Here is an 18,329-nt window from a genome sequence, read left to right as displayed (position 1 = left end):
CATAATTTCACCATAAAATGGCCACGACCATGTGATTTCCGCAAGATTTTTGACAGAAGACTGAAAAGAATTATCAGAAGAGTTGTCCAAGAACTAAAAACCACCTGTGGAGAGCTATAGAGAGCCCTGGAACCAGCAGGTACAATTGTTTCAAATAAAACAATAAGTAATGCACTCAGCCTCCATGGCCTGTATACACACACACCATGCAAGACTCCGCTCTTGAACAAAAAGCATATTCAAGCATACGCAACAATATTTAGGCAAGCCTGTTAAATACTGGGAGAATATAATTTGGTAAGATGAGACGAACATTAAACTTTTTGGATACCATAATACACACCATGGATGGAGGCCAAAAATCACTGCATATCACCCCAAAAACATACCAAAAGTTTTGAGGTGGCAACTTCATGGTGTGGGGCTGTTTTTCAGCATATGGCACTGACAAACGTCATGTAATTGAAGTAAGGATGAAAGGACAAATGTACAGAGACAATTTTGATTAAAGTCTGCTGCTATCTACAGGGTGATGATGAGGAAATGAGGGTGGACATTTCAACAAGCCAATGATCCCAAACTCTCATTTGGTTTAAAAAAAAGAAGATATAGCTGCTAGGATGTCCTAATCCACTGACCTGAATCCATTAGAAAATGTATGGAAGGAACTAAAGCTCTGAGTTCATATAAGCCCACAGGTTTTGGAGAGTGTGTGTGGATGGGCCAAAATCACACCTGAGCAATGTATGCTATTACACCATGTGCAGAATTATTAGGCAAGTTGTATTTTAGAGAATTTTTTTTCATTATTGATCAGCAAGTATGTTCTCAATCAACCCAAAAGGCTCATAAATATCAAAGCTTAATATTTTTGGAAGTTGGAGTGGGTTTTTTTTAAATTTGGCTGTTTTAGGAGTATATCTGTTTGTGCAGGTAACTATTACTGTGCAGAATTATTAGACAACTTAATAAAAACCAAATATATTCCCATCTCACTTGTTTATTTTCACCAGGTAAACCAATATAACGGCACAAAATTTAGAAATAAACATTTCTGACATGCAAAAACAAAACCCCAAAATAATAGTGACCAATATAGCCACTTTTCTTTATGATGACACTCAACAGCCTACCATCCATAGATTCTGTCAGTTGTTTGATCTGTTTGCGATCAACATTGCATGCAGCAGCCTCCACAGCCTCCCAGACACGGTTCCAAGATGTGTACTGTTTTCCCTACCTGTAGATCTCACATTTATGAGGGACCACAGATTCTCTATGGGGTTCAGATCAGGTGAACAAGAGGGCCATGTCGTTATTTTTTCATCTTTTAGACCTTTACTGGCCAGCCACGCTGTGGAGTAGTTGGATGCATGTGATGGAGCATTGTCCTGCATGAAAATCATGTTTTTCTTGAACGATACCGACTTCTTCCTGTACCACTGCTTGAAGAAGTTGTCTTCCAGAAACTGGCAGTAGGTCTGGGAGTTGAGCTTCACTCCATCCTAAGCCCAAAAAGGTCCCACAAGTTCATCTTTGGTGATACCAGCCCATACCAGTAACCCACCCCCACCTTGCTGACATCTGAGTCGTAGTGGAGCTCTCTGTCCTTTACTGATCCAGTCTCTGGCCCATCCATCTGTACCATCAAGAGTCACTCACATTTCATTAGTCCAAAAACCTTTGAAAAATCAGTCTTAAGATATTTCTTGGCCCAATCTTGATGTTTTATCTTATGTTTCTTGTTTAAAGGTGGTCGTTTTTCAGCCATATGTCACGAACCACCGGGGGGGTCACTCAGAAATCCCCCGCGCTGGCTACCAGTACGTCACAATCCGGGGGTAACAAGTGGGGGTCACCCCTCCTTTATACCTCCCGACCGACAGACAGAGCACGTGACGCGCTCTCTAGCGCCCCTCTTATAGTCAGGCCAATTATGGAATTGCCCGACAATAAGCAAGGAGGCCGCTATACTACTTATGCCGATTATTGAAGGGTCCCCGGTGAGAGTAGGGTATATATTCCCCCGACCTCCGCGGGCGGAATATATAAAATCTCCCCGAATCTCACTGGCCTCCCCACAATAATCCTTGGCACAACTCGCTGCCACCAACCGCTTCACGGTAACTATTAGCCGAACACACAGACGTGGGATTCAAGATCGAGATAACAGAACAGCCCAAGATTAATTATATAACTTAATCAGCCTAAAGCACACTAGAAACTACAATATATACAATAGGAGATCTACAGAATATACATATGTCAGAGTACAGTTACAGATAAAGCATGGTTTACAAACAGGCATACACAGTTCCAGCAGTTACCTTGTGCGTCTGGCCACAGGGGGGCGCTGTAGACCAGGTTTCTAGGATCCTTCCCACAGATGTTTCCTACACATGACCCCCGGCGAAAGAACACTGGAAAATGGCCGAAGTAGGGTTATCAACCTGGGCAAATCCAGGTCCCCTCCTACCTTAGTGACCTCAGAGGGAGCACTGCTCCACCCCTGGCTGGAGTTATGGACAATATCCACAACAGGGGATATGGCCATAACTTGGCCTGGGAGCGTCGTAGGCAGACGCCAACGCTCTCATTGTGACAGTTATGAATTTAGCTACAGAACGAGAGGACTCATGACTTGTCTACTAGTTCCCCATTGGCTGATATCACGCCTGGGGTATTTCCCCAGGTCCTGCTCCCATAAAAAGGGTGTGCCAGCATCGTCCGCATGCGGAGACACCATTTTTATGGTTGCCATATTTATCGGAAATATGGCTTGCGAGATATGAACCATTTTTTACTGGAGTCGTTCTGTCTGGATAGTTCCATAGCCTTATAATGAGATACAACTCTTGTTACAGGGTGACGGCAGGGGGTCATCCTGCGTCCATTGTTCCCAAGTGATCTAATCTCCATATCAGAGGAGATGGCTGTTGGAGGTGTAAGTGGAACACAGACCAGTTCCTTTGACACCTATCTGCTAAACAAACCGTTTATCCCTGTGGTAAATTTTCTGATTGAAGGAGTTGTGTGAAGGATAGGGGGGCTGACACCAGGAGAGGGCTTCCTGACATAACTTGAATATCATGATTTATCGTCATATCTCCGGATTTACCTCACACCTCCCCCCTTTTGAGGGCGCTAGGGGGCAGCACACTCCGGTGTTCCCCCGTGCGCCCGTCCGCGACCTCTCCTTGTCGGGACAGCCCGTCTGCGTTATCGTGGTCACGGCCCCTTTTCTGTCGAATGGTGAAGTTGTATTGCTGGAGCGCCAGGCTCCATCGCAACAACCTGCCATTCGTCCCGGAGACAGTGTGTAACCAGCTGAGGGGATTGTGGTCCGTCTCCACGATGAAGTGGCGCCCGTATAGATAGGGTTGCAGACGCTGCAGGGCCCACACTATGGCAGGCACTCCTTTTCCATCGTGGAATAGGCCACTTCCCTTGGTAACAGCTTCCTGCTCAGGTACAAGACTGGGTGCTCTTGGCTCGCAGAGTCCACCTGGCTGAGCACCGCACCGAGGCCGAAGTCACTGGCGTCGGTCTGTACTACAAACGGCCGCGTGAAGTCGGCTGCCTGTAGCACGGGCGGGCTGGACAGGGCGTCCTTTAGGGCCCGGAAGGCTGTCTCGCAGTCCATTGTCCAATCGACTGCAGAGGGCAGCTTCTTCTTGGTGAGGTCCGTCAAGGGCTTTGCCAGGCTACTATAGCATGGAACAAACCTCCTATAGTACCCAGCGGTCCCCAAGAAGGACATCACCTGCTTCTTGGTCCTGGGGGTGGGCCAGGACGCGATGGCCTCCACTTTCTCAGGCTCGGGCTTCAGTGTTCTCCCGCCTACCCGGTGACCGAGGTACTGGACCTCGCTCATGGCCAGCTGACACTTTCCCGGCTTGATGGTCAAACCTGCCTGGTGGATCCGCCTGAGCACCTGTGCTAGATGCTCTAGGTGGTCCTCCCAGGTGGGACTGAAGACGGCAATGTCATCCAGGTACGCGGCCGCGTACCCTTCAAGTCCCTTGAGCAGGGTGTTGACCATCCGCTGGAAAGTGGCAGGGGCATTCCTCATCCCGAATGGCATCACCGTGGACTCGTACAGTCCAAATGGGGTAATAAAGGCAGAGCGTTCCCTGGCCTTGCGAGTCAGGGGGATCTGCCAATATCCCCGGCTCAGATCCATGATGGTCAGGTACTGAGCCCCGGCCAACTGATCGAGCAGGTCATCGATGCGTGGCATTGGGTACGCATCGGCGACCGTGACAGCATTGAGCCCCCTGTAGTCCACGCAGAACCGAGTGGTTCGGTCCTTCTTAGGGACGAGGACTACAGGCGAGGCCCAAGCGCTGTTGGATGCCTGGATCACCCCCAGCTTCAGCATCTCGTCAATCTCCTGGCGCATGTGTTGCTGCACCTCCAGGGAGACCCGATATGCTGAACGCCGGATCGGGGGATGATCCCCAGTGTCCACGTGATGGACAGCCAAGTCAGTCCTTCCGGGCTGGTTGGTAAACAACCCCCGGAAGGGGTGTAGGGTGGCCCACAGCTGGGACCGTTGGTCCTCCAAGAGCTGGTGGCCAACCTCCACATCCTCAATGGATCCGCCTGCCCTAACCTGGGCTAGCATATCCAAGAGGGTTTCCGCTTCTCCCTCCTCGGGCAGGTTGCACACCGGGAGTGCACATGCCTCCCGCTCATGATGTGCCTTCATCATGTTCACATGGAAGGGCTTCCGCCTTCCACGGGCAGGGTCCAGGGTGACCAGGTACGTTACAGGGTTGAGCTGCTGGTACACGAGGTATGGGCCTTCCCAGGCTGCCTGAAGCTTGTCCTGTGGCACGGGGACCAGTACCCACACCTTTTGACCCACTTGGTAGGTCCTCTCACAAGCGTTCTGGTCGTACCAACGCTTCTGATCGGCCTGGGCTTGAGCCATATTGTCGTGTACCAGTTGCGTCACGGCCTGCATTTTGTCCCGGAAGCGCATGACATACTCGATAACCGACACTCCAGGGGTGGCCAAATCCCCTTCCCAAGCCTCTTTCACCAGAGCCAGGGGGCCCCGCACACGTCGCCCGTACAGGAGCTCAAACGGTGAGAATCCTGTTGAGGCCTGTGGAACCTCCCGGTAAGCAAATAACAGGTGTGGGAGATACCGCTCCCAGTCACGCCCATGGGAGTCGACCAACATCTTAAGCATCTGCTTTAAGGTGCCATTAAACCGCTCGCACAGGCCATTAGTCTGTGGATGGTACGGGCTGGCCACCAGATGTCGCACCTGGACTTGCTTACAGAGGGCCTCCATCAGCTGGGACATGAATTGGGTCCCCCGGTCAGTGAGCATTTCCTGGGGAAAACCCACTCGGGAGAAAATCTCCAGCAATGCGGTGGCCACCTTGTCAGCCCGAATGGACGACAAGGCCACTGCTTCTGGGTACCGGGTGGCATAGTCCACTACCGTCAGTATGAAGCGTTTCCCGGAGCTGCTGGGGATGGCCAGCGGGCCGACCAGATCCACAGCCACCCTCCTGAAAGGCTCATCGATGATGGGCAGAGATACCAGTGGGGCTTTGGGGTGTGGCCCCGCCTTCCCCACTCTCTGACAGGTTTCACACGAACGGCAGTAGGCAGCCACATCGGCCCCCATTTTTGGCCAGTAGAAATGCTGGTTTAACCTGGCCTTGGTCTTAGCGATCCCTAGGTGTCCGGCCATCGGAATCTCATGTGCGATCCGCAACAACTCCGTCCGGAACGGATAGGGTACCACCAACTGTCGGTCCCTGGGCCACGCCTCCGGTGAACCCTGCTGGACCGTGACCCGGTACAGCCGTCCTTGGTCCCAGACCACTCGCTCCGGGTCCGAGTCCGAGGGAGGCTGTGCCGCCTGCTCCTTTAGAGCTTTCAGGCTGTCGTCAGCTTCTAACGCTGCCTGAAACCCCTGACTAGATGTGGCCAGAATCGACGAGACTGTCACATCTTCGGTCAGTACCCCGGGACCTGTGTCCTGGCCTCCACCTGACTCGGCTGCCACTTGGTCAGAAGGGGAAGAGCTATCGGACCTCTGGGAGGCCCCTTGGCTTCCAGCGCTCCCACTGCGGGTGACAGCGCCCACAGCTGCTGCGACCGTGGGTCGTGCCTGCTCCTCCTCCGTTCCTGACCAAGTCGCCGGTTCAGGCAGACCTACCTGGCTTCCTGACACCCCGGTTGTGGGGGAACCATGTACCGAGATCTTACCTGGGAGCACTTCCGCTCCGGGACCGGCCCCAATCTCACCTGCCTGTTCCCCTCCTGCAGCAACAGAACCCCGCTGTGAAATCTCTGGGGACCCCACATTTGCTGTGGTAGCCCCCACCCCACACACTGGTCCTCCCCCTGCAGCACCCTGCTCTCTGCTTATCCCTGCAGAGGGCAACAGATCCCAGCTCACTGGCTGATCACTTGTAGAGGCATTGTCACACCTTTCTCTGACCCCCTCCCCTGTCACAGCTGCAGCTGAGTGTGTGTCTATGGTGTCTATGCAAGCAGAAATATCAGAGTTCACTCCCCCCTCCCTTACATCATTCATAGAGAACACATTAACATTGTCAGGAGTCATGTCAGTACTGGCTGAAGGTTCAGCCTTTGGGGGGGGCCCAAACTGGGAGGTTATCTGCCCCAAATCTGTCCCAAGTAGCACATTTGCAGGGATCCGATCAGTTACCCCCACCTCTCTCACCCCTCGCCCTGCGCCCCAGTCCACATAAATGCCAGCAACAGGCAGCGCCGGGTCAATGCCTCCAATCCCGGAGACAGCGAGGGTTTTTCCAGGGATCAAGTCTTGGGGGAACACCATCTCAGGCCGCACCAGAGTCACCTCCGAGGCGCTGTCTCGCAGTCCTATGGTCACAGACCGGCCGACGGTGACAGGTTGGAAGCTGTCCAGGGACCTACCACCACCCCCACCCACGCAATACACCTTGGGCGGCCCTTGGGACGGGGACGGAGCCGGGGCCTTGGGACGCTGAGGGCACATGGCCTTGAAGTGTCCAGGTAGGTTGCACTGGTGGCACCGTCTTGGCTCTGCCACGGGCCTGGAGAGGGGAGTTGAGGGGGACACCCCCTGCAGTCTAGGGGCAGGTGGGGCAGTCGTAGAATTCATCTTACCCCCTCTCCAGGTGCTGCTGGTGGCTGCTCTCCTGGCCTCAGGAGCCCGATTGTTGGTGTAGTCATCGGCCAGGGCAGCTGTAGCCGTGGACCCCTTTGGCTTCTGGTCTCGGATGAACTGGCGGAGATCCTCAGGGCAGTTCACCAAGAGTTGCTCCGTGATGAACAAGTCCAGGATCTCCGGTCCGGTGGAAAGCTGCAGGCCTTGGGTCCAGTGGTCGGCAGCTCGGGCAAGTGCCCGCCGGTGGTCAGCCCAGGAGTCCTTTGGTCCCTTTTGCAGGGTCCGGAACTTCTTGCGGTAGGACTCCGGAGTGAGGTTGTACTGTTGGATCAGGGCCCGCTTGATGGTGTCGTAGCCCTGATCTGCCTCAGCAGGCAAGTCCCCAAGGATATCCAGGGCCTTACCCCTTAGACGGGGGGTCAGGTATTTGGCCCACTGATCCTTGTCCAGACGGTGCTGCAGGCAAGTCCGTTCAAAAGCAGTCAGGAAAGAGTCCAAGTCTCCATCCTTCTCCAGCACTGGGAAGTCCTCAACACGGACCTTTGGAAGTTTGGTGTCTTGAAGGTCACGTGTGGCTGATGAGGGCTGGAGCTTGGCTAGATGCAGCTGGTGGTCACGGTCTGCCTGTCGCTCTCGCTCTCGCTCTTCACGCGCTGCCTGCCGCTCTGCCCTGCGCTCTGCCAGGAGTTCCTTGTAGCCCTCCCGGTCTCCAGCCTGGAGTAGGGCCATAGCCATTTGAAGAAGGCTATCCGAGCCTCCCAGGCTTGGTGGAATGGCACGTGGTGATCTGCGGCCCGCTGCGGAGCCTGGTGATTCACTGTCCATTTCAGAGCGGAGGACTGGCATCTGGCTCGTTGAGGACCCTTGGGTGAGCTGCTCCTCATCTTGTCCATAATTGCCAGGTTGTGCGCTGTCCTCTGCAGAACGGTTCTCTGGCGTCGGGCTCCTGGAGGACTCGTGGTCAACCTCCTCATTGCTGTCCACAGCACCGTCCTCCCTCTCTTCGGCTCCTGCCTTAGCATTGGCCAGTTGCATAGCTCTGCTCCTGGTGCCATCAGCCATTCTTGCAGACTTTGGTCACTGACACAGAACTGACACCTGATGCACCCACACACCTTACAGTATCTGCACTCTGACACTCTAGTGTTGAGCTAGTCTGAAGACCCCAGCAGCCACAGCTGCTACTGGCAGTCTTTAGTGTCTGGGAGTATGGGTCTCACACTCACACACACTATTATCTCGATCCCACCGCTTGCCACCAATATGTCACGAACCACCGGGGGGGTCACTCAGAAATCCCCCGCGCTGGCTACCAGTACGTCACAATCGGGGGGTAACAAGTGGGGGTCACCCCTCCTTTATACCTCCCGACCGACAGACAGAGCACGTGACGCGCTCTCTAGCGCCCCTCTTATAGTCAGGCCAATTATGGAATTGCCCGACAATAAGCAAGGAGGCCGCTATACTACTTATGCCGATTATTGAAGGGTCCCCGGTGAGAGTAGGGTATATATTCCCCCGACCTCCGCGGGCGGAATATATAAAATCTCCCCGAATCTCACTGGCCTCCCCACAATAATCCTTGGCACAACTCGCTGCCACCAACCGCTTCACGGTAACTATTAGCCGAACACACAGACGTGGGATTCAAGATCGAGATAACAGAACAGCCCAAGATTAATTATATAATTTAATCAGCCTAAAGCACACTAGAAACTACAATATATACAATAGGAGATCTACAGAATATACATATGTCAGAGTACAGTTACAGATAAAGCATGGTTTACAAACAGGCATACACAGTTCCAGCAGTTACCTTGTGCGTCTGGCCACAGGGGGGCGCTGTAGACCAGGTTTCTAGGATCCTTCCCACAGATGTTTCCTACACGTGACCCCCGGCGAAAGAACACTGGAAAATGGCCGAAGTAGGGTTATCAACCTGGGCAAATCCAGGTCCCCTCCTACCTTAGTGACCTCAGAGGGAGCACTGCTCCACCCCTGGCTGGAGTTATGGACAATATCCACAACAGGGGATATGGCCATAACTTGGCCTGGGAGCGTCGTAGGCAGACGCCAACGCTCTCATTGTGACAGTTATGAATTTAGCTACAGAACGAGAGGACTCATGACTTGTCTACTAGTTCCCCATTGGCTGATATCACGCCTGGGGTATTTCCCCAGGTCCTGCTCCCATAAAAAGGGTGTGCCAGCATCGTCCGCATGCGGAGACACCATTTTTATGGTTGCCATATTTATCGGAAATATGGCTTGCGAGATATGAACCATTTTTTACTGGAGTCGTTCTGTCTGGATAGTTCCATAGCCTTATAATGAGATACAACTCTTGTTACAGGGTGACGGCAGGGGGTCATCCTGCGTCCATTGTTCCCAAGTCATCTAATCTCCATATCAGAGGAGATGGCTGTTGGAGGTGTAAGTGGAACACAGACCAGTTCCTTTGACACCTATCTGCTAAACAAACCGTTTATCCCTGTGGTAAATTTTCTGATTGAAGGAGTTGTGTGAAGGAAAGGGGGGGTGACACCAGGAGAGGGCTTCCTGACATAACTTGAATATCATGATTTATCGTCATATCTCCGGATTTACCTCACACCTTCCTTACCTTGGCCATGTCCCTGAGTATGGCACACCTTGTGCTTTTTGATACTCCAGTAACGTTGCAGCTCTGAAATATGGCCAATGGTGCCAAATGGCATCTTGACAGCTTCACGCTTGATTTTCCTCAATTCATGGGCAGTTATTTTGCGCCTTTTTTACCCAACACGCTTCTTGCGACCCTGTTGGCTATTTGCAATGAAACGCTTGATTGTTTGGTGATCACGCTTCAAAAGTTTGGCAATTTCAAGACTGCTGCATCCCTCTGCAAGATATCTTACAATTTTGGACTTTTCAGAGCCCGTCAAATCTCTCTTCTGACCCATTTTGCTAAAGGAAAGGAAGTTGCCTAATACTTAAGCACACCTTATATAGGGTGTTGATGTCGTTACACCACACCCCTTTTCATTACAGAGATGCATATCACCTGATTTACTTAATTGTTAGTTGGCTCTCAAGCCTATACAGCTTGGAGTAGGACAACATGTAGAAAAAGTATCATGTGATCAAAATACTTATTTGACTAATAATTCTGCATAAAAGTGTAGTTTGTCCATACAGGAGGTGTCTTGAAGCTGTTATAATAAAGGTATTTCTACCCCATCTGTCTCTTTCCAGGTCTGTCTCTTTCCCCATCTGCCTGTCTCTGTCTGTCTCTTTTTTTGTCTGTCTCTATCTCTCTGTTTCTTTCCCCATCTGTCTCTTTCTAGGTCTGTCTCTTTCTAGGTCTGTCTCTTTCCCAGGTCTGTCTCTTTCCCCATCTTTCTCCCCGTCTCTTTTACTGTGTCTTTTCCTGTCTGTCTCTTTCCCTGTCTGGCTGTCTTTGTCTGTCTCTTTCCTTGTCTGTCTCTATTTCTCTGTCTCTTTCCCCATCTGTCTCTATCAAGGTCTGTGTCTTTCCCCATCTATCTTTGTCTGTCTCTCTTGCTGTCTCCTCCTTCCCTGCTGCCTGTCTCTGTCCCTGTCTGCATGTCTGTCTGTCTTTTTCCCCATCTGTCTCTTTCCCCATCTGTCTCTTTCCAGGTCTGTCTCTTTTCAGGTCTGTCTCTTTCCAGGTCTGTCTCTTTCCAGGTCTGTCTCTTTCCAGGTCTGTCTCTGTCTGTCTCTTTCCCTGTCTGTCTCTATCTCTCTGTCTCTTTCCCTGTCTGTCTCTATCTGTCTGTCTCTTTCTATCCATCTCCCCACCGACATCTTATTACCTCACATATAAGCTTCTTATACTATGAATGTCTTTTGTTCCTATGGCAACCTATCACAGCTCCTACTAATAACCTGTAGTTCCAGGCTCCATTTACTTTAAAGGAGGCATGTTTTTTGGAGAGTAACTGTAAAGCGCAGGCTTAAATTTTCCTGTCAAAACATAGTCTACGACGTTCCCTGGGTCACATGAGGTGTCTGTGCAAAATTTCGTGATTGTAAATGCGACGGTGCGGATACACTTTTCATTTCACTTTTTCCCTATTATGTAGATAGGGGCAAAATTAATTGGTAAATTGGAAAGCGCGGGGTTAAAATTTCGCCTCACAACATAGCCTATGATGCTCTCGGGGTCAAGACGTGTGAGTGTGCAAAATGTTGTGGCTGTAGCTGCGACGGCGCAGATGCCAATCCCGGACATACATACATACATACATACATACATACACACACACACACACACACACACATTCTTCAGCTTTATATATTAGATATACGGTGTATAAACTTATATGTTTAGAGTTTGCAATGGTTGCAATGTAGGGAATCTAGGGATAAAATGGTCTATTTTCCCTGCCTTTCAATTTTGGATATTTACATACAGTACAGACCAAAAGTTTGGACACACCCCCTCATTCAAAGAATTTTCTTTATTTTCATGACTCTAAAAATTGTAGGTTCACATTGAAGGCATCAAAACTATGAATTAAGACATGTGGAATGAAATAGTTAAAAAAGTGTGAGACAACTGAAAATATGTCTTATATTCTAGGTTCTTCAAAGTAGCCACCTTTTGCTTTCATTACTACTTTGCACACTCTTGGCATTCTCTTGATGAGCTTCAAGAGGTAGTCACCGGATATGGTTTTCCAACAGTCTTGAAGGAGTTCCCAGAGATGCTTAGCACTTGTTGGCCCTTTTGCCTTCACTCTGCGGTCCAGCTCACCCCAAACCATCTCGATTGGGTTCAGTTCTGGTGACTGTGGAGACCAGGTCATCTGGCCTAGCACCCCATCACTCTCCTTCTTAGTTAAATAATTCTTACACAGCCTGGAAGTATGTTTGGGGTCAATGTCCTGTCGAAAAATAAATTATGGTCCAAATAAATGCAAACCAGATGGAATAGCACACCGCTGCAAGATGCTGTGGTAGCCATGCTGGTTCTGTATGCCTTCAATTTTAAATAAATCCCCAACAGTTTCACCAGCAAAGCACCCCCACACCATCACACCTCCTCCACCATGCTTCACGGTGGGAACCAGGCATGTAGAGTCCATCCGTTCACTTTTTCTACAAAGACAAGGGGGTTGGATCCAAAGATCTCAAATTTGGACTCATCAGACCAAAGCACAGATTTCCAGTGGTCTAATGTCCTTTCCTTGTGTTCTTTAGCCCAAACAAGTCTCTTCTGCTTGTTGCCTGTCTTTAGCAGTGGTTTCCTAGCAGCTATTTTACCATGAAGGCCTGCTGCACAAAGTCTCCTCTTAATAGTTGTTCTAGAAATGAGAAGGTGTGTCCATCCAAACCTTTGGTCTGTACTGTGTGTGTGTATATATATATATATATATATATATATATATATATATATATAACATTTTAATAGGGCAATGAAGAAGAGGACTGTAACAAGTAAATATATATATATATATATATATATATATATATATAATATATATATTTATATATACACTGTATGTTCACGTGATACAGTGTTCTGCTTCATTGCCTTATTAAAATGTCATATCTTTGAAGTGAGTTTCTTAAGTTATGTGAAAGCAACATGTTTTGTAGCAGCTAAAGGGTTGCCCGAGTATTTTGAACTTGTCTAACTTGTCTGAGTTGTTATGCACTGCTCAGACATCTCCTCTCTGAGAAGCCATAAAACAGACATCAATAAACATGTTTTTTGCTTTGCTTCTAATTGAGCAGTCATGAGGAAGAGAGCATTAACCTTTCTGCTATATAAGATAATTGCTTGCGGTAATTAACCATCGCTGAAGAAATAATTAAACGCTAATGCACCTTTTAAATGTTGACTTCTTTCTACATAAACAAAGTGACTATGTTGCTGCTTCTGACACATACAAGTTTACTTAAAAGACATTTAACATTACTTTAACAAGTCATTAAAAGTAATTGTGCATAACCTAGGTAAAGCGTCTTTGTCCTATCTCTCACTCCTAAGCTATTTATATTGATGTAATACAGGTCATGTAAAACCAAAAGCCCAAGGTCCAGTAATCATGCAGACAGAAAGATACCATTAGGCCCCAGGAAATGAAGGCTTAGTTATCATCATCCTTTATCTTAAGTGCTTTCTCATAAATTCCACTAGGTATGTGGACTAGACTAATGAGGTGCATAGCATGAATATAAAGAGCATAAATTGTGGACCACAGCCCGCAAGGACATTTCTTTACAATTGTTTGTTAATGCATGATAATTTTTCATTACAAAAAGGATGCCAGATGCTTAAAATGCTAGTTTGGAAAATGGGCAGCATATTGGCTCAGTGGTTAGCACTGCAATCTTGCAGCACTGAGGTCCTGGTTTGAAATCCCACCAAGGACAACATCTGCATTTGTACTATATGTATTGCGTGGGTTTACTCCGGTATCCTCCCACACTCCAAAGACATACTGATAGGGAATTTAGATTTTGAGCCCCAATGGGTACAATGATAATCATGCCTGTAAAGACCTGTGGAAGTAAGAATGCCATATAAGTGAGTAAAATAATCATCTACGTCAGAGGTCTCAAGCTCAGTTGGGTATATAGGCTGAACAGAGGAAAAAAAATAATTTGAGGGACTGTATTTATTGCACGGCAAGATAACATTTTCAGTGGTACTATGTTTTATTTTCTATACAATTTTTTAATCTTTTTTTTAATTTTATTTATTTTTAAATGGTATTAACCGTATGGGATGTTTTGCAGTTTTAGGCCTAAGACACGGCATGAAAATCGGAGCGAGTGGAATGCAATAAAACATCGCATTTTACTCGGACCAATATTAGCCTATGTGTCAGCACCCATGAGCGATTATTTTCTCAGCCTCAATCGGACCGAGAAAACAATCGCAGCATGCTGTGACTGCAATGCGATCCTGTTTCTCTCGCACACATTCAAGTCTATGGGGTGAGAGAAAAATCGCACTGCACTCACAGTACACTGGTGTACCGCGAGTGCAGGGCAAGAAGGGCAATAGTCGGCAACAGAGGAGAGAGGGAGATAAACCCTCCCTCCCTTCTTCAGCGCTGGCCCGTCCCCCCTCAGCGCCAGCCTTCCCCTCCTCAGTGCCGGCCCGCCACCCGCAGAGCTCAGTCACAGTGACACTCCCATGACACTTGGCTCCCGCTGTGCTGCGACCGTGAGCCAAGTGTCATGCGAGGATCACATTGGTCCCCCATGTGGCCCCGGTCTTATAGCTCAGCTCAGTATGGATGCAGTTATAACAAATGTGCACTTTTTGAATTTACTTTAGTTTGTACATAAACAGATATTTTAGTGGCAAAATATATATATTTTTTTGTATTGTAATTTAATTTTTTAAACATTGTTACATTTTTTTCTTTTTTCCATCCCCCAATTGACTCCATACAGTAATATTTTCTTAAAATTACGGTGGTAGCTAAAAGTTTGGGCACCACTGGTCAAAATTATTGATGTTGTGAACAGTTAAACAAGTTGAAGATCAAATGATCTCTAAAGGCATAAAGTTAAACATGACACATTTCATTTGTATTTTAGGTAAAAAAAAAATTCATCTTTTACATTTTAAAATTACAAAAAAGGAAAATGGCACTATGCAAAAGTTTGGCCACCCTGCATGGTCACCACCCCTTTTGGCAAGTATAAAACCTTTTTGTAGCTAGCGAAGAGTTCTTGTTTGAAGGATATTCATCTATTCTTCCTTGAAAAAGTCTTCCAGTTCAGTAAGATTCTTGTCTTGTCTTGCATGCACTGCTCTTTTGAGATCTAGCCACAGAAATTCACTGAAGATCAGATCAGGGGACTATTAGGGCCATTGTAAAACCTTCAGCTTACGCCTTTTTAGGTAGTTTATAGTGGATTTTGATGTGTGCTTAGGATTATTATCCCTTTTTAGAAGCCATCCTCTTTTCAACGTCAGCTGTTTTGCAGATGGTGTTCTGCTTGCATCAAGAATTTGCTGAAATTTCATTAAATCCATTCTTCCCCTACCCATGAAATGTTCCCTGTGCCAATGACTGCAACACAGCCCCAAATCATGATTGATCCACCCCATGCTTAATAGTTGGCGAGATGATTTTTTTCTTAAATTCTGTGCCCATTTTTCCTCACATATACCTTTGATCATTGTGGCCAAAGAGTTCTATTTTAACCTCATCGGTCCACAGGACTTGTTTTCAAAATGCATAAGGCTTGTTTAGCTGTTCTTTTGCTGAATTCTATGATGAGGACTCAGGAGAAGTTTTTTTTATGACTCTTCCATGAAGGCCATATTTGTGCAGGTCTCTCTGAAGAACAATGAACCACAACTCCAGAGTCTGCTAAATCTTCCTGATGGTCTTTTGCAGTCAAGCAGGTGTTCTGATTTACCTCTCTAGCAATCCTACTATCAGCTGTCACAGAAATTTTGGAATAGAAATGTGTACCCCACCATTAATATACTATTAGCCACACAACACTCAAAATATAAATTGATAAGCCAGCACTGCTTCCAATAATTATCATTTTTGCCATCCTATAATAATAAACTAATCAGTCTCTGTTACTCTTCTCTCCTAATTCATTGGAAGACTTTGTACACAAGTTGCATTTTTGTTGCATTTGTTTCCTCACTGATTTGTTGTGGGAAAAATGCAATGTTTTGTAGTACAAATAAAGTGAATATGATTTCTGAAATCTCATGCACACATTGCTTATTTTTTTCCTTACAATATGCAGTAGATTGAAATCTGCAGCATGTCAATTTTTGCAGAGTTTTTGCAGCATATTTTGCATATACTAATCACTAGGAAAAAATACCGTATTTTTTGTTTTATAAGGCGCACCGGATTATAAGGGTGCGACTGCACTTTGCTTTTTACCTGCTTTTTTGCTGCTTTTTCAACTGCAGCGTTTAATGCCAAAATGGTTGTGTTCTGCTTTTCAAGCAAAGTCTATGGGAATCTGTTTTTCTAAACCACACTATGCCGTTCAAACTGCAGCCTTTTTGTTGCTGAACTTTGGTCAAAAAGTCAGCTTTGCAGTGCAAAACCCAAATGGCAAAAACAATCAAAAAGTCAGCTTTGCAGTGCAAAACCCAAATGGCAAAAACAATTGACATGACAGTGGTGGTGAAGCGGGGTCACAGGAGGCAGAGGTTGTGATGGCAGCCGCGGCAGTTTAGTAGCATCAGCCGCAGCGGGTCCATGGCGGCACCAGCGGTCAGTGGTGGCAGGTGCAGCGGCATCTGTGGTGGGAGCCGCGGTGGGTCTGTGGCGGCGGTGAAAGGTGGAGCAGGCCGGTGAAGTAAGTGTCTCAGTGTGTCCGCGGTCCCGCTTCAAATGATGGCACCTGGAGCGGCACATGCGCAGATGGAGCGCTCATCAAAGTGCTCCATTTGCGCATGCGCTGACTCCCGGAGCGGCGCGTGTGCAGTTGGAGCTCTCATCCAAAAGCTCAATCTGCGCACGCGCTGACTCCCGTCGCCATCATTTGAAACTGGAACCGCGAACACACTGGGACACCTGCCGCACAGCCGCCCGCCTGAAGCACACACGCACAAAGTGACAGCGAGCAGGCCGCTCACCCGCACACACAGAGAGGCAGGCAGCACTGACAGGCACCCGGCTGCCCGCCCGCTCGCCCGCCTGCCACACGCTCGCACAGAGAGGCAGGTGGCACCGACGGGCACCCGGCTCCCCGACCGCACGCACAAAGAGGCAGCCGGCACCAATGAGCACCTGGCTGCCTGCCCGCCCGCACGCACGTACAGAGAGGCAGCCGGCACCGACAGGCACCTGACTGCACGCCCACCGCACGCACACACAGAGAGGCAGCCGGCACAGACGAGCACCCGGCTTCCCGCCCGCACGCACGTACAGAGAGGCAGCCATCATCTGTAACTGGGACCGCGGACACACTGGGACACCTGCCGCACAGCTGCCCGCCTGAAGCACACACGCACAGAGTGACAGTGAGCATCCCGCCCGCACGCACAGAGAGGCAGGCGGCACTGACTGGCACCCGGCTGCCTGCCCGCTCGTCCGCCTGCTGCACGCACACACAGAGAGGAAGGTGGCACCGACGGGCACCCGGCTGCCCGCCTGCATGCACAGAGAGGCAGCCGGCACCGATGGGCACCCGGCTGCCCGCCCGCACGCACGTACAGAGAGGCAGCTGGCAGCGACAGGCACCCGGCTGCCCGCCCGCTGCATGCACACACAGAGAGGCAGCCGGCACCGACGAACACCCGGCTTCCCGGCTGCACGCACGTACAGAGAGGCAGCCGGCACCGACAGGCACCCGGCTGCCTGCACGCAGCCACAGGCACCCGGCCGCCAGATTGCACCCGGTCACCGCACAAACAGCACCCTGGTAAGCTGTATTTGGATTTTAAGACGCACCCCTCATTTTCCTCCCAAATTTTTGGGAGGAAAAGTGCATTTTATAATCCGAAAAATATGGTTTAGAAAAAACACGGCAAAACCAAATATTTTAAGAATATTTACTCTAAACACATCAGGATTTTGCACATTATCTTTTGCTGTAAATCCTGAACATGAGCCTTAATCCCTGTTCTATGTCCCCCACCTCCCACACTTATTCATTATAGGTCCCTGATAGCATCATTATGAATTAGGGGGTGGGAAAAGACATGATCATTGTCTTATTATGAGGTGGTGGAATGAGAGAGGATGCAATGAAGTACTTAGAAAAATTTGGTCCTGGGCCCCCACCTACATGTTAGTCAGATGTATGGGCCCTTATAACATTCTAGATCCTATAAAGATACATGTTCACACTCAATATAATGATTAATAATATTGATTAATGATTAATCTCCAGCATCATGACCTCTTCCTGGTATAATGTTTCCCATCCTGGGCTCTTTCCAGTAATCATGTCTCCCATACTGGGCCCCTTCCTGGGATAATGTCTCCTAACCTGGGCCCCATTCTATAATAAAGTCTTTCATTCTGGGTCCTTTCCAGTAATAATATTCCTCATCCTGGTCCCCTTCCTGGGATAATGTCTCTCAACCTTGGCTTCTTCCTGGTATAATGTGCACCCATTCCAGGTACATATAATGTGCCCCATCCTAGTCCACTTCCTGGTATAATTTGCCAAATCCTGATCCCATTCCTGGTATATTTTGCTGCAGTCTAGTCCATTTTTTGGT

This window comes from Anomaloglossus baeobatrachus, chromosome 5, assembly GCF_048569485.1.
Source record: "Anomaloglossus baeobatrachus isolate aAnoBae1 chromosome 5, aAnoBae1.hap1, whole genome shotgun sequence".
Classification (NCBI taxonomy): Eukaryota; Metazoa; Chordata; class Amphibia; order Anura; family Aromobatidae; genus Anomaloglossus; species Anomaloglossus baeobatrachus.
The sequence above is the reverse complement of the archived record's forward strand: the minus strand, read 5'-3'. Positions refer to the sequence as shown.